The 23,537-nt window shown below is 37.0% G+C and overlaps 2 long non-coding RNA genes across 3 annotated transcripts in view; one reads left to right on the forward strand and one right to left on the reverse strand.

The window, feature by feature from the left end:
• LOC141492628 (uncharacterized) overlaps positions 1-21,534 on the forward strand; it is a 48,686-nt gene extending 27,152 nt beyond the window's left edge. For both annotated transcript variants that reach the window (XR_012469992.1, XR_012469993.1), the window contains exons 2-4: positions 4,001-4,179; positions 20,084-20,169; positions 20,870-21,534. This is a non-coding gene — a long non-coding RNA (uncharacterized LOC141492628). The remainder of the gene's footprint in view (positions 1-4,000; positions 4,180-20,083; positions 20,170-20,869) is intronic.
• LOC141493706 (uncharacterized) lies at positions 5,118-14,977 on the reverse strand. Its single transcript, XR_012470298.1, has 3 exons — positions 14,843-14,977; positions 10,735-10,832; positions 5,118-5,343 (listed from the first exon to the last, which is right to left on the reverse strand). It is a non-coding gene; the product is annotated as an uncharacterized LOC141493706 (long non-coding RNA).
• Positions 21,535-23,537: the final 2,003 nt, after the last annotated feature.

Genomic DNA, 23,537 nt, shown 5'->3' on the forward strand with positions numbered 1-23,537 from the left:
ATCTAGTCATTAGTTGGGTAATAATTCTATAATAATAATAATAATAATAACAACAATAATGGCATCTGAAATCTTGATCTTGCTTAGATTTTTTTTAGTAAGTTCTAATAACAAAAAAGATTCAGAAATTGGAAGGATATTAACGAAGAGATGAAATTAAATAAGTTTTCATATCTACACCCCTCTTGTTAGAATAGAAAGGAGAACAGTGTAAATTAAATATATTAAATATAATATATTACAATATATATTTAAAAATAAAAGTCTATCCACTGGAAAATTATCAACCAACATGACCAGAATAAAAGGAAAGCATGATTATAAATAAAAGATGCCTGGATTTTAAAAGTTTTCTTTCTGATAGTCTATATTTGAGGACATCCAAGACTTCCCTCTCCTCTGCCACCATTATATCATTTAACATTAAATGAACAATGATTGGAAAACAGAAAGAGGAAGGTCCATACACTAAGAACAACACCAGATGTTCTCCCTGCGGATTGGAAGTTGGGACAGGATGAGAGTCCAGCATCAACCATGATTGCAACTCTTCTGGACCATGTAGTAAGACCCAAAGTAAAAGAAGAACATTAAGGAGATCCATATGTAGAGTTTCATTCAGTTTGCCTGTCTGTCAGATTGGTCACTGCTCTTATGACTCATCAATTTGATTTAATTTATCTAAAAATCCCATCTATGAGTTGATGAAGGAGATCTTTCCTTGGTGCTTAAGGTAGAATTTACTCACATAACAGACATTTATTAAACACTTGATGTATATCAGTCACTGTGCCTGGGACTAAAGGTACAAAGAAAAAAACTGAACCAGTTTCTCTCTTCACTAATAACTGGCTTTGAGGAACTTTAAAGGTTACAAAATATTTTACATATATTATGTCATTTGAGGTAACTTGGGAGATAGAGCATATATGTGGAGATGTAAAAATTAACTTCAAAAGGCAGAGAGTAGCCATGATTTGGGAGTTGGGGAGGAAAGACCTCTAAGGAGATGACATTTGAGAATGAGAGAAAAAATCAAGATGAAGAGAAGTTTGTTCAAAAATTGAGTTGCACTGTGACTAATATGGAAATAAGTTTTGCATGTTTTCACATGTACAATTAATAATCACATTTCTTACCTTCATAATGGATAATGAAGGGATAAGAGAGAAAATTTGTATAATTCAAAAATTTAACAATTAAAAAAAATGAGCTATCCTTTCCAGAAGGCTAAACTGAAAGGGAAAACAAGCTAGAGAGTGGGGGTTTTGGGATGGGGATGAGAGGATGGGAGTGGTACCTGGATAAGATAGTCTGTTACTTTCAATTTTAGGAATTTAGAGAAAGAAGTAGGAGGAAGTTTGTTAGCCAGCCATAGCCATTCTCAGACTATTTAATAAGCAACATTAGTTCCACTTTAGGTCTTGGATCAGTGGTAATGGAGAGCCGAGAGGCATTATAGATTTCCTCACCCCTCTAGTATAAAGACTATGATCATATGAAACAATATGATTTAGTAAATCAGAAAATACATGGAAAACTGTCCATGACTCTAGCCATGTGCTAGCAAATCTCCTCCTTTCCTGATCATAATATGTTATACTCCTTTTCCTCCAATGTAAAATGAGTCATTCCATAATAGACAATGGGAGAGTAAGGTGGAGAGAAACCAGTGGGGAGATAGTGACTATATCCTGGTCCTTTGATTCTTCCTTGCTTGTCACTGATGTTATGGTCCTCTAGGAGAAGGAATGACAAAAACATCACTCAGGACAGCTGTTAGAAAAGGACTCTCCTTGAGATGATTTTAGCTCATTGAAAAGTGGCACAGAAAAAAATTGGAGAGACACCTCTAGGCCTTTCTCACCCTCTAAATCCTGTCCAAGCTTCTCTTGCCAAAAAGATGATAATAAAAATGAAGAAATGTGCAGGAATCGAAAGAAACTTCAAAGAAAACTTAATTCACAGAATAAAATAATTTCTGTCAGACTATCCCAGGGGGTATCTGTGTCCCTTGAAAGTCAGATTCTCTGTCCATTATTCTTTGGGTGCCATAAAAGTGCGATTCTTAACTTTTAAAAATATTTCATTAATACTACTTCAGGAGTCAGTAGCTCCCCATCAAATGCTGTCTTTTTAAAGACCATCCTTAAATAGAATTAAGTTGGTTTTTACAACTTTCTCTTCTAAATCTTGAACGAAAGGCTACAGATGTGATGACCATACTTTATTTTCACTCAGTTGACAAAGCATCCTGGGAGCACGGGAAATGAAAAATTTAAAGTTCTAATAGACTTGCATTGAATTCTCAATTCTCATTCAAAGGTCTGGCATTATAATAGTTTTATATTTCTTGATGACATTAGAGGTTGAGTGCCCTAAGCTGTTCTCTTAGTTTCTTTCATAACTTATTCAGAATGGAACACTTCCATTTTTAGAGTAAATAGCTGACTGTGATTGCTGTTTTTTTGGGTATACTCCAAATATTTTGTTTCTACTGGTAGAACAAATGAACACGTCATACTTTCATAGAACATTCGTCACACTTGGAACATTGACAACATATGCCATTTAGTTGTATAAATTAAGCAAGGTAGAACTCCTATTTAGTTAATCCATCAACAAGTACTATTTGAGAGTGGTTAATTGGCTCTTAAGACAATGGTAGATTGCATTGAAGGTGTGAGGAAATCATTTGACACATTCACTTTGCCCAAGCCAATTCCTTAAACCTGTGACCTCTAGCTCAGTATGGTCAAACTGAAATAGAAATGGGAACCACTAAACTATACAAAAGTACTCCTGCTTGGAAAACTACATATTAACATTATGTATGTTCTATTGTATTTTTTTAACTTTTGTTAAATATTTGCAAATTATATTTTAATTTGATTCTGGTTGCACTGAAGAATGTTTCCTACCACTTGTGGTCTAAACAGACTATGTGTCTGACAACTCTGCTTTAGATTGAGAGTAACCTTAGTAGAGTCTCTTTCCTATCCCTACTCCCATTCCTAATAAGTTTCAAATAAATCCCAATATAAAGTACTTCAATAAAATTAAGCCAATTCCAAGGATATCTTATAACTTGAATTGAGTCTAGGATGTATCAATAATGTTCCTACATGATGGTGGGGTCATAGAGTTGGATGGAATCTTGGACCTTCCTTGACACAATAAACCTGAATTCTTGATTCGACTAGCCCAGTTTTCCCCTTGGATTCTTCAGACTACAGATAACCTAAGTTTGGCCAAATTTCACAAGGATGCCTTAGACAAGACCCAGAACACTGTGAATTCATCCAAAAAATGAACCATACCAAGAAATGAAATGGTATTTAGAATTTCATCTTTCAGTATTCTGACACATTTGTTTCTAACCTTAGAGACTTTAATTCATAGTGTCTACTCAAGTGAGATAACACATGTAAATCACTTTGTAAACCTTAAAGAGTTTTGTAAATTCAAGCTGCTATAATCATTATTTTTGTTCTAATACTCAATTTTTTCCAGAAGATTCTTCTAGGATATTTGAAGTCTTCATCTAGGAGCTAAAACTATTATTTTGTGCCTTAACCATAATTTATGTTTTGGGAACATAAATGATATCTTTAGAATTTAATCCTATTCCCAGTACAAACTTCAGGCTTTAGCACTTTTGCTCAATCATTCATTTAGCAAAACTATCTTGAGCATCTATTATGTGTGTGGGCAAATCAAAGATAAAGTAATATACACATGCATATACATATATATATATATATATATAATAAACAGACACAAACCCAAAATATATGACATATAGCACCTGTTTTTGTTAACAAGAACTGTAATCTTTTATGTCTTTTGTGTCCCTTATACCCTAAAAGGCAAGATAACTTTAATAACCACAACAATAACATTATTAATTCTATTATTATGCTATCATTAATATAGAACTGACCATGTGTCAGTCACTGTGCTAAATGCTTTACAAATATTCTCATTTGATCATTTTGAGGACGCTCAGTGAGATATCCAGAAATTCATCCAAGTCATTTGAGGAGCCTCCCATCAGTCACCAGAGTTGGTAGCAGGAGCCAGGTCTGATGAAGCAAGACCATAGAAGCTGAAAGATCCACTTGACAACCCAGGAGACTGAATCAGCTCAGATAACACACCTATTAAGGACCAGTCTAGGTGAGTAAGGGAGCAGACAATCACCTATTAAACCTGGTTTGGACTCCAAAAAGAGAGAAAATATCTCCTAGGGCCAACAGTTACAAAGTACCCCTGGCCCCCCAGTATTTTCTTCATGTATACCAGAACTTTTAAGTTTGAGCCCCTTCTCGAGGAGGGTGTGTGCTGAGGGGAAGGTGTCCCTGGCTTGGGGAAGTTTTAAAACTTCTGTCCTTTCTTTACATCTCAGAATATCCCTTCAATAGAGCTATTGATGTTAATTGGTTGTTTGATACTGGGAAGCACATTGAATGTGAGTCCTTCCAGGTTCCTTAATGATAGAACCTTGGGGAGGGGAAGGAAGGTGGAGAAATAGTATAGACACCCTTAGGTACTCAATCTGCCAATTTGATGGGAGATTGGAAGAATGAGCCCAGAGGGGGAATCCTATATATTTTTATCCTTTTTTTCCCTATTCAGTAGAATGTAAGTTCCTTGAGGACAGGCAGTTTTATTTTTGTCTTTGTACTCAGGATGTGACAGACATTTAATAAATGTTTGTTGATTTGAATTGAATTGAATTTTTATTCTCATGATCAATACATCTTTGTCAAGTATCTACAAGATATATGACACAACCTTCCCAAGGATAAATTGTTTTAGGATGGTGGCGGAGAGTATCTGAATAACATTTAACACTAATTTGACTTAAAATGAGGCTTTTCTTCAATCTTCTTTCCAATTAAGACAAATCTTCCCGCAATTTCAGAATTTAAGATAATTATCTTTGACATGTTGTTTTAAGGATTTTTTTAATTAGCTTGTATGATTAAAATATCATTTGACCAAGTGGCAAATATCTTTTGTTTTAAAGTTGCATGCTATGGTTAAAATAAGTTGGGTCTGGCTCACATAGCATAGTCCTCTTGGACTGATTATTGACATTCTTGCTTCTCCAACATTCCAGAGGCCCTGCTTCATAGATTACAACTGGTTCACAATTCAGTCACATGTGTCTCTGCCCACACTTGTTCAGTTTTTACATCATTGCAATAACTTGACTTCCGACGGGGTTCTGAGTTTATTTTATCCCCTTTGCTAAACATAACTAGGGTTGGTTGTTTTTTTAAATAGCATTTATCCAGATTACTTATTCCTATGTTCATGCTCATGACTTGTGTGGGCCTAGAGAGAGAGAGAGAGAGAGAGAGGTTAAGTGATACTTGGTGGATTTATATTATAGCAGAGAAAATACATATGTGTGCATCCTTAGAGGTATATATTCAAACTTCAAAATTTGGGTGTTTAATTTGCATGATTTTATTAGTAATCTCATTTTCATTTTTGTTTTGGCAACCACACATTCACAATATATGATGTAGAGGAAAAATGAGAAGTACAACGTGTTTGGGTATGTGGAATTGTTGGTATCCTATGAGGCATTTCAATGTTCACCCTACCTTGTAAAGAGCTCTCTTTGCTTTTGTTGCATATTTTTATTGTTTATCTTTAAAACTCAAGTTTTGTTTTGCAATTATGCTCTCAGAGCATAGTTCAAGTCCTTTGAACTGTAAGCGCTAGCATGCAAAGTCAGAGATGAGAAAGTAAAGGAGTTAGATAAACCCTTTCATGAGAAAGTAAAGGTGTTAGATAAACTTCATGCAGGAATATCCGTAACTGTTTGGCAGCCACCAATCTGGTGTTAATCAATTGAAGATTTTTACAAAAAGTGAACATATTCTGAAATAATTTTTTATTGAGATGTTGGTATAAAATATCATAGAATTCTAGGGAATTACTAGTGAGGAAAAATGCTTTGCATGTTACCAATTTTATTTTGTTTTCTGCATTTTATAGTAACTATATTAGGAAAAGTACATATTATTGAACTTCATGTTTTATTATAAAAATTGTTTGTAGAAAAGTGTATTTTCAGCAATCTTCACAAAAAGATTACAGTTATTGGTGACTGTGGGAACCTAACCCCTGGGTCCTATAGTTTCATTGTATTAACATTTGCATTTTTTACTTCTCTTTTTTCTAGGAATGTTAACCCCACAACATTTGAATATTGACTATATCTGTATGTGTATATAATTTTATGTGTGTGTGTGTGTGTGTGTGTGTGTGTGTGTGTGTGTATCTATCTATCATCTGCTACTGTGAAGCAGATTCCTTTTGCTTTAATCTACCCTAGATTAACTTTAACTTTATGGCTTTTGACGCTAGGGAAGATTATGGACAAAGTTAGGCCTTAGGAACTTTATACTTAACTATTCAGTTAGAAATTGCTAATTATTTTGTGTTGTAAATCTTAAGACACTGCAGAAATTTGAACATTTTATTTAATGTTATATCTGACTATCTAGCTATTTATCAATTTTTAGCCTAAAATGAAAACCATGACCTCTAAGGTATCTCAGAGGCTTCATTTGGTGAATGAGAAGAGATCTTCCAGACCCCATCATAGAATCATAGATTTAGAATTGCAAGAGATCTCTGAGATCATTTAGTCCAATTACTCTAAAACAGATGAGGAATCTGAGGCCTAGAGAGAGAGAGAGGTTAAATGATTTGCCCAAGGCCACACAATGGCAATTAGCAGGAGGCTGAATTTGAACCCAGGTCCTCAGACACCAAAATCATTTGACTGTTTACTGTTCCAGCTTCCCTTCCAGCTCTAACATTGTGACTTTATAGACAGTTGAATTTGAAACCAAAAGACCTGGGTTCAAGTTTTGCTGTTGAAACAGCATGACTATGTGATCCTGAGCAAATCACTTCAAACCCTCTCTGTTCACGTGCCTCTTGTTTTCTTTGAATTATCCTTCTGTATGAATTATTAAAGGCTATTTTGGTGGAACACTCTGTCAAAGTGATGCCAGAGAGCTGAAGGACATTAGTGCCTGTGGAGTTCTCTTTCTTGTTTAACTGGTTCCCTAGAAAGTTTTTCTTTTTGAAAAACTGGATCACATAACAAGCTTATAATATGCTATGTGTGAGTCAATGTTTTATCCTTTAAGCTGGCTATCATAGGAAAATCTCAGAATTCCTTCTTCTTAAGAAAGAACTTGTTCCAGAAATTTGCAGAATAGAGAACCTTAGTTTCCTTCTTAGCCATCTCTTTGTAAAGCAAAAGTTTCAATAAGTTTCATTCCCTGCTCTCCTACCATTAATGGAAATAGAAAGTCATGCAGCTGACAAATTCTATTTCCATTAATGGTAGGAAAGCAGCCAAACTAAGAATGTCTTCTTAATTCACATCCTGGAAGGGAAAAACAACCATTATTATTTTCTAAACAAAACAAAAATAGGTACAACAATTAAAAAAATGTAAACTTCCTTGGACTATTTTTCTTATGTAAAAAACACAAGGGAAAGTCAGTTGTGGTTGAATATGCCAAGACACCCAAAGGGGAACTATCTAGAATGTCTTGTTTCTGAAATAGTTTAGGGTGAAAAAAATCTCTTTCCTTGAGCAGGAGTCCCTAAACTTCATCTCCCAAGAGTGTGTGAAGCCTCATCCCATTCAGTTTAGGTTTTGTTTTTTTTGCAAGGCAAATGGGGTTAAGTGGCTTGCCCAAGGCCACACAGCTAGGCAATTATTAAGTGTCTGAGACCGGATTTGAACCCAGGTACTCTGGACTCCAGGACCGGTGCTCTATCTACTGTGCCACCTAGCTGTCCCCAATCCCACTCAGTTTAAAGGAGAATGGGAGGCTTAGTATAGGTGGAGGGATGGAGGCTTATAAGAGAAGTTAAAAACAGGGAAACAGATGAAGAGAGATGGAAATAGTTCTCAGCCAGGCAATGTCTGGAAGGAGAGAGCAGGTGGGCATCATAACAGACAACTTGAGCCCAGGAAAGTATAGAGAGTTGTGGCCAGGATATCAATATTGCAGACAGCACCAGGAAGAGGTAGGACCCCAGGAAAGAAATCTCAAGAATTTTATGACTTAGGAAAGTCTAAGGCTCCCATTTATCTTTAGAATACATACTCCTTTGTTTGACACTGAAAACTTGTCATAATCTACCTTCATAGGCTGATTTCACATTAGATATCCTTTATAAATCCTAGGTTTGGGTTGGAAGTGTGCTGCAGTCAGTTCATTGGTTTATTGGGAACAGATTGTTAAATTTTCATTCTGATCACTTACACCTTGGCAATCTGCCCGCACAACAAATCAGGACTTGCTTTATGGTTTTTTGATTGTCTAGATTTTAAATGATGGAGAAAATGATAAGGATGCCATTAATAATACACTGACAGTATGTAAATTCTTCCTAGAGAGAGCCAATTGTTTTTCTTTTCTTTTCTTTTTGAGGCAATTGGGGTTAAGTGACTTGCCCAGGTTCACATAGCTAATAAGTGTCTGAAAGCAAATTTGAACTCATATCCTTGATCTAGTTCTCTATCTACTATTCCTCCTAGCTATCCTGAGAGACAATTGCTAAAATTTAGCAGCATATGAAAAATGAATAATGGACTTTAAGAGTCAAAAGCCTAGGGGAAGGCAAAGCTGGCTATGGGTGAGGATGGTGTAGATTTTATTACATATCTTCACAATGAAGTTACTTCTTCTGTAAAAGCAAACCCATTGACCGATAAGGTGGAAAAAAATCATTGTTAGCTTTTCTTCCATAAAGTTTTGTTTGCCCTTGTTTAGTTCCTCACAAGTGTCATTTAATTGTCTATGAGTGTCAACGATCTGGCAGGTGATGTTGAATATAACAGTCATTTCACTTAAAGACTATTAGATAGAAAGAAAACATGAGGCCATTGGCTTAGGGTAAAGGTTGGTGAGAACTGGGAGTCAGAGTCTGAGCCAGTTGCTGAAACAAAGGTCCAAGTAATGAGGCTTTCAGTGCTATGATAAGCTGCAAAACCACAGCAGATCTCTCATCTTGGTGTACAAGTCGAGAAAAGAACAAAGCTTCTACTCTTCCAGCTGCTTTAAAATTACTTTATAGCAGTGAGAAGTTCTGCAAACATTGGCTACCAGTAGAAACTAAAAACTCCACCCTTGCAGCCATCACCAGAGAAATATGTCACATGAGGAGAATGAATGGATTTAGACTTTGGAGGGATGTCAGAAATAATATACACTAACTCCTTACTTTTTATAGAAGACAGGAGATTCCAGGAAGGGAAGTAATTTGCCTAAAATTCTGTAGGAAGTGAGTAGTAAAACTCAAATTCTAACCCATTATCTCTAATTTCTACTATGCTATCTTCTTTATTAGGGAATTGTTAAAGCATTTTTAAAGCAAATATTTGAGATCTTTCATGGGCAAGGCCATGAGAAAGACTGCATGATAACCAACATGGAAGAAAGGAACAACTGGAGAAGACAGTAGATATTTTGAGCAGAGTAAGATAGGAACGGCATAGAGAACTGCTGTTTCATTTTTACTATGTTGTATATCATTAAAAAACCTTGGACAATATACTAAAAAGAATTTTAAAGGAAGATATTTTGCAGAAAAAAATGCCTTTTCCTAACTCCTGCCTTTTGGAAAAATACAAAAGAGGAAGATGGTTTTCTGATAACTTGCAATTAAGTTCTACATCTTTCATTCAGTCTTAAACTCAGTGGATCTTTGGTTGGAAGTCCAAAGATAAAATTTGACTTAGAGATTTTAATAAGAAAAGGCTCATTGAAAAGAAGGCAAAGTTATGTTTTTCAAATGTTTATCAGACATTCTTATTGGTCTGTGCCAACTGAAAAGGACACATTGTGATAGTTACCACTCAGGTTGATCTAAAATAATTTTGAGAATCCTGGGTAGTGGGAACTCAAAATCGCTTTTTAGCTTCAGTTCATGGTGCAGTAATTTGTCTGAAATATCCCAACGATGCACATTCTAGAACTGGGCACAAATAATATGAAATGTGAATGATTTCTTAGTTCTCTTCAACCAGTGAACCAAAAAGATCTCAAAGGGTAAATAGTGAACTTGTTGTTCTTGATACTCATTCCCTCTCTTGAGAAAGGAATATGGAGCTGGCTGTGTTATCCCTGTGTCTGGTTTGAAGAAATTTATTGTTAGCATCTCCAGGCCTAGTTAGGGACTTCATCTTCTCTATGATCTCAGAGCTTTGGGAAAATGACAGTAGTAGCTCCAACTCACAGAGTTTGGGATGACTTGCCATTATCTGTCTATGCATAAGTTTTCAAATTTTCAGAATTAGTAATTAATATAATGGTATCATTTGCTTACTGTTCCAGACAGTCACACAGTATTATTGTGCTTAGATTCTAGGTTGTTTTATGGTTAGCCACATTTCAGTTTTGTCTATGGGGAGCAGAGTTCCCCAGGTGGTTGTTCTAGGTTGTAGGCGTTTTATGAGTCAGGATTCCATCTACACCGTCGGTCATGAGCCACTCCCAAGATGGTTTACTTTTACTGGTTAGCCATAGAACACACTTAGCTCTTAACAAAGGCATTTTAATAAAATAGCAATGCAAATAAATAGTTTTATTGATATAGGAACCTACTAGATAAGGAAATACCCTTTACTTGATATCATAGTCTTAAAGAGCTGTATAGAAAATAGATAGGCTCTGGACTTACCCAGGGTCACACATCACAAAATGTTTCAAAAGAGGGACTGCAACCCAGATCTTCCTGGTTTGATGGCCAGCTCTCTTTTCACTATGATATCCTGATAGCTAGGCAAATAAATGAAAATTACTAAATAATGTAATGTGCAGCATAATATTCCTCCTCACAAATCTTGAATGTACTCTTTCAAAAATACACAATTTTTAGGAGAAGTGGACCTTTAAAGAAACTTGAGTGAGGGATATCCACTCATGTAGAATATTTGCAGTTTCAGCATCTGTGTGAAGGAATGTATACATTTCTTCATATGAACAGAAGACCTGTATAGAAGGGTAGCTCTTGCTAATGATGCTTCAAGGGTGTTAATGTTTTCCCTGCTGATGGCTCAGAATATGCTGTTCCTGGCCGGAACTGCTATCCATTGCTTCTCCAGACAGGAGCTGCTCTAGGCTCCAGTTGGTCGCCAACTCTGGCTATTTTTAGTTGCCTAATACATTGTACAATATTCACTAAGGAAGCTGTGGGTACAGATCTTTCATCAATTCTTTTAAACACCTCCACACCTTTGTGTGTGTGTGTGTGTGTGTGTGTGTGTGTGTGTGTGTGTGTGTATACACTGTGGTTAATAAGTCTCTGCTCTGCAGATAAGATTATAGCTATCTTCAAGTAGTAGTCTTAGCCAATAGATATGAAATTTCTTTAGCTTCCTCAGTCTTCTCAATCAATAGTGATAAAGTGACTTCCTTGGATCATCAGTGACTAAGAAGTATTTGCTATCAACCAGGCTGTATCAGAAGGTACAGAGTCTATCCTGAGATAAGGCCTGAACTTTGACATCTTCTTGTAGTCAGAATCACCAAATTTCATATTTGGAAGGAACTCCTCTAGTTCAGTCATAGCCCCAAGACAAATGCCCTCACCGAAAGAAGAAATAAAATGTAGCCTTCCTTATTTGCTGAGATGAGAGCTATGGGGAAAAAAATTGACTAAGCTGTCAGAATCAGTTGATGAGTGGGTCAATTTTCTGATCTACTTTTCTTTTTCTTTTATTTCATTTTTATTCTTTGTTATAGGAGATGATTTTCTCAGCAGGATAGTGGAGGAATATAGTTGAAAATAACCCTTCTATTGATTACTTTCCTTTGCTACCCTTTTTTCCCTGAATTTCTTTTAACAGAGTTATTCTCTAAATTGATCTGAACTGAATTGACTTCTACATCTCCCTTGAGAATCTCAGTTCCACTGTCACCTAATTTATGTCTAGAAATCCAATTTAACTTCTGGAAAGTCTGGACTAACTGCTTTGGAGGAAGCTTGTGATAGTAGCGCTTAGGTCTTATCATATTCACTCAACAATGGAAATCTCCCCAGGACATTACTTTCTCAAATGCAAAAGAGACTGAGACATACTATGATCAAGAAAGAATACTAACTCTATCCAAGCAGCTTCTGTATTATAACAAATAGTAGCTGCTGTGTTGACTAGGGCATTTTGAAAGCTGATGACCTTTGTCCGATTTCTCAATAGCAACATATCCCAGCATATCTTTCTCTTCATTTTGAAGCTGAGAATAACATGCCTAATATCAAACAGGTAATAAGTATAGAGTGTGTGTGTGTGTGTGTGTGTGTGTGTGTGTGTTGCTTATATAGCCCATGTGTGTCCACATGAGTCTATTTAGATCTACAAAGGAGACTTTGATTGTTGCCAGGAGAAATACATCATTGATGCCAAAGGCTCTAAAATCCTTAGAGAGAGTTACTAGGCTAGAATTATATCTAACCAACTATCCAACTCCCTCACCAAATATTGTCTGTCTGCTGAAACTAATTTTTAGATTCAAGCTGCATTCCTGATCACTATCCCTTAATGGTGAAGGAATGGCCCAACCTAATTTTCTAAGGTTTGACATTCTTCCTATCAAAAGATAGTTACACAAGGGCAGAAAAAATAAATGCATTTATCTAAGTCAATCATAGGTAGAAATCAGGAAGGTTATTTGGATGAGAAAATATCAGACAGTATAGAATGAATGACATCTCTCAATTGGAAGTAACCTAGCTTAACTAAGGGCGAGAGTCCAGTATCTTATCCAAAGGAAAATTCTCCAAAAATTTCTAGTGTAGTAAGCTGGGGATAAGAACATAACAAGGGGTCAAGCTACTCTACATGAGGGATTCTTCCCAGAATCTCTCCCTTCAGAAACCTCTAGAACTTGGAAACATCTGTTTTCTTTCTTTAAGATAGAGGCCAGAACTAAGATCACTCCTCTCTCTCAAACTTGCATTAATTCTACCCCTCATTCAGGTATGGAGGATTGAGTTAATCCATCTTCATTCATGAGGAAAGTCTTATGACCTTTCTTTCTTTCTTTCTTTCTTTCTTTCTTTCTTTCTTTCTTTCTTTCTTTCTTTCTTTCTGCAAGGCAATGGGGTTAAGTGGCTTGCCCAAGGCCACACAGCTAGGTAATTATTAAGTGTCTGAGGTAGGATTTGAACTCAGGTCCTCCTGACTCCAGGGCCAGTACTCTATCCACTGCACCACCTAGCCGCCCCATGACTTTTCTTTTAATGAAGTTGAATTTCTGGTTACATAAGAGGACTATAATTTGAATATTAATTCAAATTTCATTATGCTGTAGATGTTCTTTCCCAAGAGGTTTATCTTGTAACTTAAAGGCAGTTGAAAATGGTGAATTATTAAAAAAAAAATTTACCAAAAAATCTAAGTTGCAATATTTTGATTTTTTGTACATTTTTATCCTTTAAAATTTTATGGCTCAAGCATATTAAGGAGTCAGAATCATCCACTAAAGTTCCACATCACAGTCAGGTCCCCCAGGTATGACCCAGATAGTGTGGAAGACCACAAAGTGCCTCTTTAATGGAGAGTTACTTATTGTGGAATTCACCAAAGGCAAAGGAAATTCTCTTAAAACTACATGTAGGTGCCTATAAAGTACATTTCTGATATTATGTCCCAAAAGTACATTTCTGATCTACCTTAAGATCTACCAAATAACATTTAGCTGAATTACAAAACTCTTCTTTTTTTGTAAGACTCTCCATATGTCTGCTTCAATTAAATACAAAACTAAAGGTCAACTGAGCAGTTTGGTTCAGAAATCAGCAAAGTGCATGTAGAGAAAAGCATTGTCCAGCTGAATTCTTATGGTTTCAACTGGTTGCATATTGTTATAGAGATACAAGTCCATGTTTTCTGTAATGTCACTCTTGGAAAATTTAAGGAGAATAACATAATTTTACTGTTATATTTTGTTTTTTGTCTTTTTTCAAAATTTCTAGCTGAGGATGATTTGATCCTGCTAATTTGTGGCAGAGATTCCTCTCGAGAATATTATCATTTCCTTTGCTTTTCCTCTGAGGCATCATTATTTATCAGAGCCATACTTTGGGCTTTGATTGCTTAGCATTTGTTTTTCTTCCAACCTAAGATTTTTATTTGGGTTTATTTCCTACCATGCTGTACTTGGGCTTTATCTTTATGATCCTCCAATAACACATAACTAGGTATTGTGCTAAACATCCATAGTTTTAGTCCATCTTTTCTCAATATTTGTGACCCAAACAGTATCTCAATGTGAGGAAAATAATTATATCTTCAGCTTGATTGCTGAATTAGAAGAATCAGAGGATCATAGATTTAGAGCTAAAAGGGATCTTATAGAGGTCATTGAGTTAATTGCTCATTTTACAGATAAGGAAACTGAGGCATCAAAAGGTTACATGATTTACTCAGGGTCAAATAGCTCATAAAGTCTGAGGTAGGATTTGACACCAAATCTTCCTGATTTCCAGTATACTATGCTGCCTTTCAAGACCTGGACTCAAATTCCATTTCTGATGCTTCTAACCTGTGTGACCTTGGGCAAGTCATTTAACCTCTCTTGATCTTAGCATATTGATATGTAAAACAAGAGGATTAGACTAAATGATCTCCAAGGTCCCTTCCAATTTTAAAGCTATGATCTTTCTATCCCCGAAATACAATAAATTAAGTGACAGTTTATATATAACATATATTATATAATATATATCCATAGCTGTGCTTTGCTTTGTTGAATGCAGCTGTAATCACCCTGTTGATCTCACTTACCTTTGCATTTGTGCATCCCTGCTGAGTCTGTGTCAAGTATATCTTTGGTTATTTCCTTTCTATCTGAAGATGTGGATGGCGTCATCCCCACACAGAAATATTGCTGAATAGACCGAGACATAGCCAGCTGTCTTTCCCTTTTCATAAATAGGTAATCCATCCTCTCTCAAGCAGCTGGGACTGCTCGTGGCAGAGGCTGTCCTTTTTGTTGCTTGACCTACTTGAACTGACTTTACTAAAGATGATCTTTCAGAAAATCATAGGATCTTAGAGTTGGAAGGATTCATAGGAACCAATTATGTCCACCCTCCAAGTCAGTAAACAAATTTCTCTATGACATCTTTGCATCATTTTGACTGTCACTTCTCAAGTTGGTCTGTGTTCTGCTGTTAGTTCCTTGTGTATTGTTTCAAGTTGGGGTTCACTATGTCTTTATAGAGCAGTGATTCTCAACTTTTTCAGTGACTCAGGGTAGTGGGATACTCCTCCCACAAAGGGGTTCTAGCTAGATTTTAATCCTGAGGGAAACTGACTCCAAAGAAGGAAATCAGGTTCTTCTTGTCTTCTCTGGATTATTGTGTTTTAACGCTGAAGCCCTGGGGGGAAAATCTCTTTTCTGTATTTTTAAAAATTAATTTTTTTAATTAATAAAAATCTATATTCTCTCTCATTTCCCCCCTCCCAATTAAAAAAGAAAAAGAAAATCCTTGTTATAAATATGCAGAGCCAAGCAAAGCAAATTACTACTTTCTCCATGTCCAAAAATAAACAAATTATTCTGTTCCCTGAGTCCATGTCCTCTCTTGGGCAAAATCCTTAAAGTTTATATTTGACTCACATTTAGAGTAAGGAATGAGAAGATACTTAGGTTTTTTGCAAGGCAATGGGATTAAGTGGCTTGTCCAAGGCCACACAGCTAGGTAATTATTAAATGTTTGAGGCTGGATTTGAACTCAGGTACTCCTGACTCCAGGGCTGGTGCTCTATCCACTGCGTCACCCAGCTGCCCCCCACTCCTATAAAGATTTGCTGTAATATACAGATATAGGGCTGCTATTTATTTCCTCCACCACATAAGAAATGCTCAAAATGCAAATGATATGACTGTGCATTGATTAATGAACAGTGAATAGGCATCAAATACTTTGTGGGACTGCTAAACAAGCAACTCTGATCTGTTGAGCAGTAAGGTCTTATGAGTGAGTATTTTCTCTGATAAGTTGTAGTTTGAGAGAATACCTCCCAAAGGAAAGCCTAGGAATTCAAGATTTACAGTTTAGAAGATTTTTTTTTAGTTTTTTTTTTTTTTTTTGCAAGGCAGATGGGGTTAAGTGGCTTGCCCAAGGCCACACAGCTAGGTAATTATTAAGTGTCTGAGGTCGGATTTGAACCCAGGTCCTCCTGACTCCAGGGCCGTTGCTTTATCCACTGCACCACCTAGCCGCCCCATCACAGTCTAGAAGTTTACACCTTTCAAAATCACTGTTCACTCACTTGTGCTTAAGGGAAAGAAAAAGAAAGCAGAGAAGCCTGTTAGTAACTTACCTTGATAACTCAATCTCATCCACACAGCACATGTCCTCCCTGCCAAGGGCAAGGAGCCACCATAGCTGCTAAACCCAAGGATGAGAGAAGAGACTTTCCCTTATTCACCTCACCCCAAGAAGTCTGAGGCAGAAGATCAAAGAATACCAATGAGGTTCACAGCTAGGAAATAGAAAACATGAGGGAACAGTCCTATTTTTGAAAGAAGCGATTGAGTGGGTTGGTTTTTCTTATTCAGTGACCAATTTTCTTTGATGCAGCCTCCAGGGTAATTGGGATAGGGAGAAGTGTACACATGGAAACTACTTAGAATTCTCAATAGGCGTGCTCTTTATCAGGGGGGCCCACTGGAAGGGACGAGGATGAAGATTTATTTCCACAAGTGATCCATGGAATGGCTACTGCTTGATAACCATTAGTATTCCTTTTTAATGTAAAAAATAAAATCAAACCTTCCACATGATAATGATTACATTATTCACATTGCTAGTAATTGTCTGAGTCTGGATTTAAACTCAAGTCTTCCTAACTCCAAACCCAGTGATTTATCTTCTGCACCACCCAGAGCAGCTAGGTGGTTTTGTAGAGTACCAAGTCTGGAGTCAGGAGGACCTGAGTTTAAATCCAACCTCAGAAACTTAGCACTAGCTGTGTGACCTTGGGCAAGTCACTTAACCCTAACTCTTTCACATCCAGAGCCATTTCCAGTCATCCTGATTCATATCTAACCATCTGATCCAGATGGCTCTGGAGGAGCAAGTGAGGCTGGTGACCTCCAATCTCACATCTCACACTCAATGTCCATGAGACATATTAAACTTCAATGACCAAAACTGGATTTATTATCTTCCTTACTAAATCCCCTCCTTCATCTTTCCAAATACTGTAGAGGTCAACACCATTGTCCTAGTCCCTAAGACTTGTAACCTAGTAGGCCTGGATTTCTCACTCTTTATGAACCCCCATGTCCAAGGTGTTTCAAAGGCCTGTTGACATTTATGACATTTCTCAAATGTACCCCATTCTTTCCTCTGACACTGCCATCCCCTCATTATCCATTGCCTAGATTATTGTAGGAGCCTGTTGAGTCTGCCTGCCTCAATCTATTCCCCATAATAGTGCATTCTCTATTTAGTCACTAAAATGATTTTCCTAAAACACAGCTCTGATCATAACACCTGTCTACTAATAAATTCCAGTGACTTCCCATTGCCTTCCCTTCATGACCCATCCAGACTCCTCCTATCCTTCTAGGCTTCTAATACCTTACTCCCTGAAACATACTCTTGGTTCCAATGATGCAAGTTTCCAGACTATTCCATGAACCAAGCCTTCCATTTCTTGGCTTGGGGCATTTTCTCTGGTGGCCCCCCATGCCTGGAATGCTCTCCCTTCTGGTTTCACAGGCTTCCTTTAAGTAAAATGCTGTCTTCTACAGGTAACCTCTTCCAACCCTTTTTAATTCTAATGCCTTCTCTCTTTTAATTGTTTGCTATGTATCCTGCATATAGCTTGTTAAACATAGGTGTTTGCTTGTTTTCCCTATTAGATTATGTTTCCCTGAGGGAAGCGAATGTCTTTTCCCTCTTTTTGTACATAGAGCTTAACACAATGCCTTAAATGTAGTAGATGTTAAAACTATTTACTGACTGGTTTGGCTTTATGTGGGAGGAGCATGACAATCCCAGGAGATATGAGATCAAGACCCAATTACCTCAGTCACATTTCAACAGCTTGTTGGATTTGTTATTACTGGTATTTGTCTAAGTAAAATCTCTTATCCTTCTTTTGGCTCTTTGCCAATCTTATCAATATAATTTGTCTTCCTGGAATTATTCAAACATTTCTTTAACATATTAGAAGGGAAGACAGGCTTAGACGACCTCTATAATGCATTTCAATTCTCAGATACTACAAGGATATATTTCAGGAGCTTTCAACATTCGGAACAATTCACTCATATACTTGGAGTTAGAAGTGAACTGATTTCCTTTGAAGCAAATAAAAATCTTATAGGGTAGAATAGGATTATTCTCTCCTATGAAAGCTTTTCATATCTTCATTCTGACTTTTCTAACAAGCTTTAATCAATCAAACAGCATTTTATTAATTATCAATCAGCAATTTATTAAGCATCTATTATGAATTAGGTGTTTTACTAAATGATGGAGATGCAAGTACAAGGAATGCAACAATCCCTACTCACAATGAGTTTACATTCTAATGGGGGAGACACATATACATATACAATGTATGCCACATAAATATAAAATTAGTAAATACAAATAGATACAAAATAATGAAATGCAGTGTACTGTAGTTTGGGAGAGAGGGCACTAAGAGTTGGAAGGAATAGGAAAGACCCTGCTGAAGACTGAAGAAAAAGGACTCCAGGGTTAAGTGAAAAGCAAGAAGAATGCCTTTCAAGGGTGGGGAAAGGGAATAGAACCAATGCAAAGCCATGGAAATGGAAAATGAAATGTAGTGTGTGGAGAACAGAGATCAGGGCATTTTGGCTATACTGAGAAAAGAGATCATTGATAATTTTGGTGCGGGCAGTTTCAGTTGAGTAATGCAATTGGAAACCAGATTGCAAAAGACTGAGGAGTGACAGAGAGGAAGTGGAGGCACCAAATGATGACAGTTTTTTTCCAGGAATTTGTATGGAAAAGGGAGGACAGACATAGGAAGATGCCTTCAGGGGAGGGTAGGATCTAGTGAAGTTTTTGTTTTCTTTTTTTAAAGGGTAACAGAGATTTGGGCATGTTTAAAGGGAACAGGAAGGGAACCATTTGATAGGGAAAGGTTAAAGATTTGAGAGGAGACAGGGTAGGATGCAATCTGTTGGGGAAGATATGAGATAGGAAGAGATGCCTAAGTAGAGGGTTGCCCTTGGTAAGAAGTGCTACTTCTTTGTCAGAGGTGGGGGCAAAGAGAAAATGGAGATGGTGTCAAGGAATTTTGAGATAAAGAGGATGAAAAAAGAGAAAGCTCACATTGATGTTTTGTCCTTCATTCTCTTTTTAAATTTTTTTTTTATTTAAGGCAATGGGGTTAAGAGAGACTTGCCCAAGGTCACACAGTTAGACAATTACTAAGTGTCTTAGATCACATTTGAACTCAGGTCCTTTTGACTCCAAGACCAGTGCTCTAACCAGGACATCATGTGCCTTGACAAAGCACATGAATTGGATTTGAGTGAGGAGGTGCTGTGCTAAGTCACCAGCCTTGCTTTCTCCTCCAGGGTCATCTGGGTCCAGTGGCCAGTTATGGATCATGACGACTGGAGATGGCTCAGAATGGGAAGCAATCAGAGTTAAGTGAAAGGTATCATGAAATAGCAAAAAGAATAATGAGAGACCTGGATCACAGCCTGAGATTTTCTCTACTTTGAGGATGCCATTTAACCTCTCAGTCTCAGTTCCTTTATCTACAAAACAGAAATCACTGCATTACCCAACTTACAGAGTTGTTATGAGGAAAACCCTTTGGATACTTGGTAAATCCAAGCTCCCATCACTAACACATGGTCATCATTTGTTTGGTTTGCTCCAAGGATGTAGCCTTATCATGCTTGCCCCAGGGTCTCCATAGTGAGTGTTGCCTTTCCATTTGTTTACTTGATTCATTCCTTGGCTTAGTTCCTTGCTCAACTGTTCTCAAGAAGCACAGCAGATAAACTCTGTCTTTGCGCAGGCATACTTTTGACAGCAACCTGTTTGCCAAGCGCCTGGGAGGCACCGCCCAGAAGCAGCAGGAGAGACAACTGCTTCCTGCCCAATGTGAGTCACTGCTTTCCCTGTTCTTGCCAGGAGCAGAGCCTTCATTCCTTCAAGAAGGTGATCAGTGAATGCCAACATCACTGAAGAGCCAAATATTTCATTTTCCCTTTGGACTCTCATGGGTTAAAAATACACAGGAAACTAGTAATCTTTTTTTTTTTTTTTTTAAAAAGTGCCCTTATTATCCCTGTCCAAAAAACCCTTCAAAACTTCCCTCCTTCAGGATATTTGAAAAGAGACTAAGGCTGAGGCCAGTTCCTGTACCCCACACCATCAATGATCCCCAGTCCTGACCTGGAAACAGCCTTAGGAGAAGTCAGACTTTGGGCTCATTTAGTCTTTAAATTCTCATCCAAGATGCCTAAAAAGGCATATGAATTATTTCCACTTATGGGAAAGTTAATTTATATTTGCTTATTCTAAAACTACTATAATTTCTTTATTAAGCATTGTACCAACTAACAAAGCAAACTATTGAGGTTATTTCATGGTGGAATCTTTCAGTTGTGTTTTCCTGACATCTCATTATACTTGACTTGATTTAAAGTCTATTGTCAATGTTGTTATTGTCAAAATTATATTATTAATAATATTATTATTGTCTAACATTTTAATTATTGTCAATATCACTAATATTATTAATAATGATAGCTATCCAGGATGATTCTATATTTTACATTTCTCTATATTTTTTCTTCAGAAGAACTTGACACTGCATTGGTTTTAATGAATGGAATGGAGGTCTAGTCAGTGAGAGTCCAACCTATATTCTGGGTCTGGGTCTTCTCCACACTCAGAGCTTCATGAATCTGCTTTCAGACATGGGTGACTGCGGGGGCCGAGACTGTGGTGAAGGGGATTCTTGACTGCTGAAACAGAACTGAATGTGCAGACCAATGATCTGAGTGGATGCGTTAGCAGAAGCCAATGGAGTCGATAGCAATAGAAACTGGGTCTGCTGGAGAGCCAGTCTTTGAGGGATGCTCTTCATGATCCAGCCCAGCAGTGGCCTGACCTGTCAGATGAGATATCAAATCCTGTAAAGAATCGGCCCAGTTGAACAACTTGTTAATCAGGGAAAATGCAGCCAGAAGCAAATTATTTTGTGCGTGGAATGTGGGGACTCTGAGATGGAAGGAAAGGATGCCTTAGGACCAGGAGTTGTCCCACTGGTTCTCTGTAGATCTACCTGGCTACTTCTTATGTATTTCAAGTTTGAGTCAGCTCCTTCAAAGGAAAGATTATTGTTCTGGTTTGAGGGGACATTTCGTTTATATTATTTTTAAATTTTGGAATAAAACAAGTATTTCTATAATGCAGTTTAATAAATACTACTACCAATAAAATAATAAAAAAATAATAAAATCTGCTATGCTCAACTTACTATTTCAATTATATAACAAAACTATCATGTAAATCTCTTTTTTCCTTTTTTATCTTCTCTCCTCCTCTTCCATTCCCACTCTAGAGATGTCTACCATTAGATACAAATAGGTATATATGTAAAATTGCTCTATATATTTATCAATTCTTTCTCTGGATACAGATAGCATCTTTCTTCATATGTCCTTTATAGTTAATTTGGGTATTCATAATGGACAAAATAACTCATTCACTCAGTAATTCTCAAAAATATTTTGAGGGAATATATTATATTTTAGGATGATACTTTAAGTTTGAGCTCACTCTCATCAGGGGCCTCAAATATGTAAAAAAGGAGAGAATATATTTCTCCTTCTCCCGCCCCCTCCCACTTGAAGAAAGTGTATTTAATTGCTGTTCTTGATATATATTCTTTTTTTGGGGGGGGTGAGGGAATTGGTGTTAAGTGACTTGACCATAGCCAAATAGAGAGTGTCAAATGTCTGAGGCCAGATTTGAGCTCGGGTCCTCCTTACTTCAGAGCTGGTGCTTTATCCATTGTACCATCTAGCTGGCTCCTTTGCTATACATTCTTATTTAACTTTTTTTTTTGTTGATTAATATTGGAGGAACACACAAAATGGGGGGCTTGTGAGAGATAGTATTAGAAACCTTAAGGTTCCTGGATACCTTAGAATCCTGAGGAGAGAAATAGTCAAGTTTCCCTCTGAAGACTCAACCTGTCCTGCTTCTCCTCTGGCCCTTTTACTTTTTTCTCTTTTAGTTCCTACCAATTATAAATCTCATCTATCACCATGTTTAAAAAAATTCCCTCCCTCATCATTTAAATGGGAGAAAAGAAAATGGAAATCAAGGCCACATCTGCCAGCTGATTCAATTAAAACTTTTGTCCCAACTGAAGATGACCAGTTTGAATAATAATAATAGCAATAAATAATTAATAATAATGATAATAATAAAGGACTTGCTTTAAAACAACTCTGTTCATGAGGAAACAGAAACTGTGAAGTCAAGTGATTTGTTAGAGATCACAAAGTTATAGTAGCAGAACTATGATTTAAACTCACACTGAATTCCAAATCTAAGCCTGGTGCCCTTTCTACAAAACAATTCTCATTTCCAGAAAACATACCCTACTGCAGAATTTTCATTCATGGTCATAGCATTCTTCAGGAACAGATGCTGAATCAAGAAATAACCCCCCCCAATACTATGAGTTAGAATTTCCCTACTTCCAACCTTGCCTTTCTGTAATCTATTCTCTAAAAAAAGCAACCAAATTGATATTCCTAAGGTCTATATCTGACCATAGCCACTCCCTTATTCAAAGAAATGATCTATGACTCTCTGCTGCTTCTCTGATAAAAATAAACTACTCAGTCTAGCATTTAAAACTCCCCCATAGTCTGACTTCACCCTAGTCTTATTCCAATTTACAATCTCTCTCCCAGTCCAGCTAGCCTGCTACCTGTTCTTCATAGATGACATCCCTTCTCCTGCCTCCACTCCTCTGCGTAGGTGGTCCCATCATAGCTAGAAGGCACTTCTCCCCACAGCTGTCTTTTAGAATCCCAAGTTTTCTTCCAAGTAAAGCTCAGATGCCACATCCTACAGAGACCACCTTTTGTGGTCTCTCCATAAAATTTATTTAAATAAACTTTGTATCCCATTCAACACACTGTCCAGAACTTAATAGGCACTTAATAAGCTGTTTTTATGTCTGTTTTTATGCCCACATCTCCAGAACCAAGCATAGTGTCTAATATGGCACCCAATTAATGCATATTCATGAAATGGAATGGATTGGAACAGTTCTCTCATTCAATTAGACATTGGCATGCTATGATATGCTGGGGATCAGACACTGTATTGTATGCTGCGGATTTGAAGAGGGAAAACCACACAGTTCCTGCCTTCAAGAAGCATATAATTTGATAGGGGAATCACAGGAGCATGGATGGAAGGCACGAAGAAGATTGAGATTA

The sequence above is a fragment of the Macrotis lagotis genome, chromosome 7, assembly GCF_037893015.1.
Source record: "Macrotis lagotis isolate mMagLag1 chromosome 7, bilby.v1.9.chrom.fasta, whole genome shotgun sequence".
Classification (NCBI taxonomy): domain Eukaryota; kingdom Metazoa; phylum Chordata; class Mammalia; order Peramelemorphia; family Peramelidae; genus Macrotis; species Macrotis lagotis.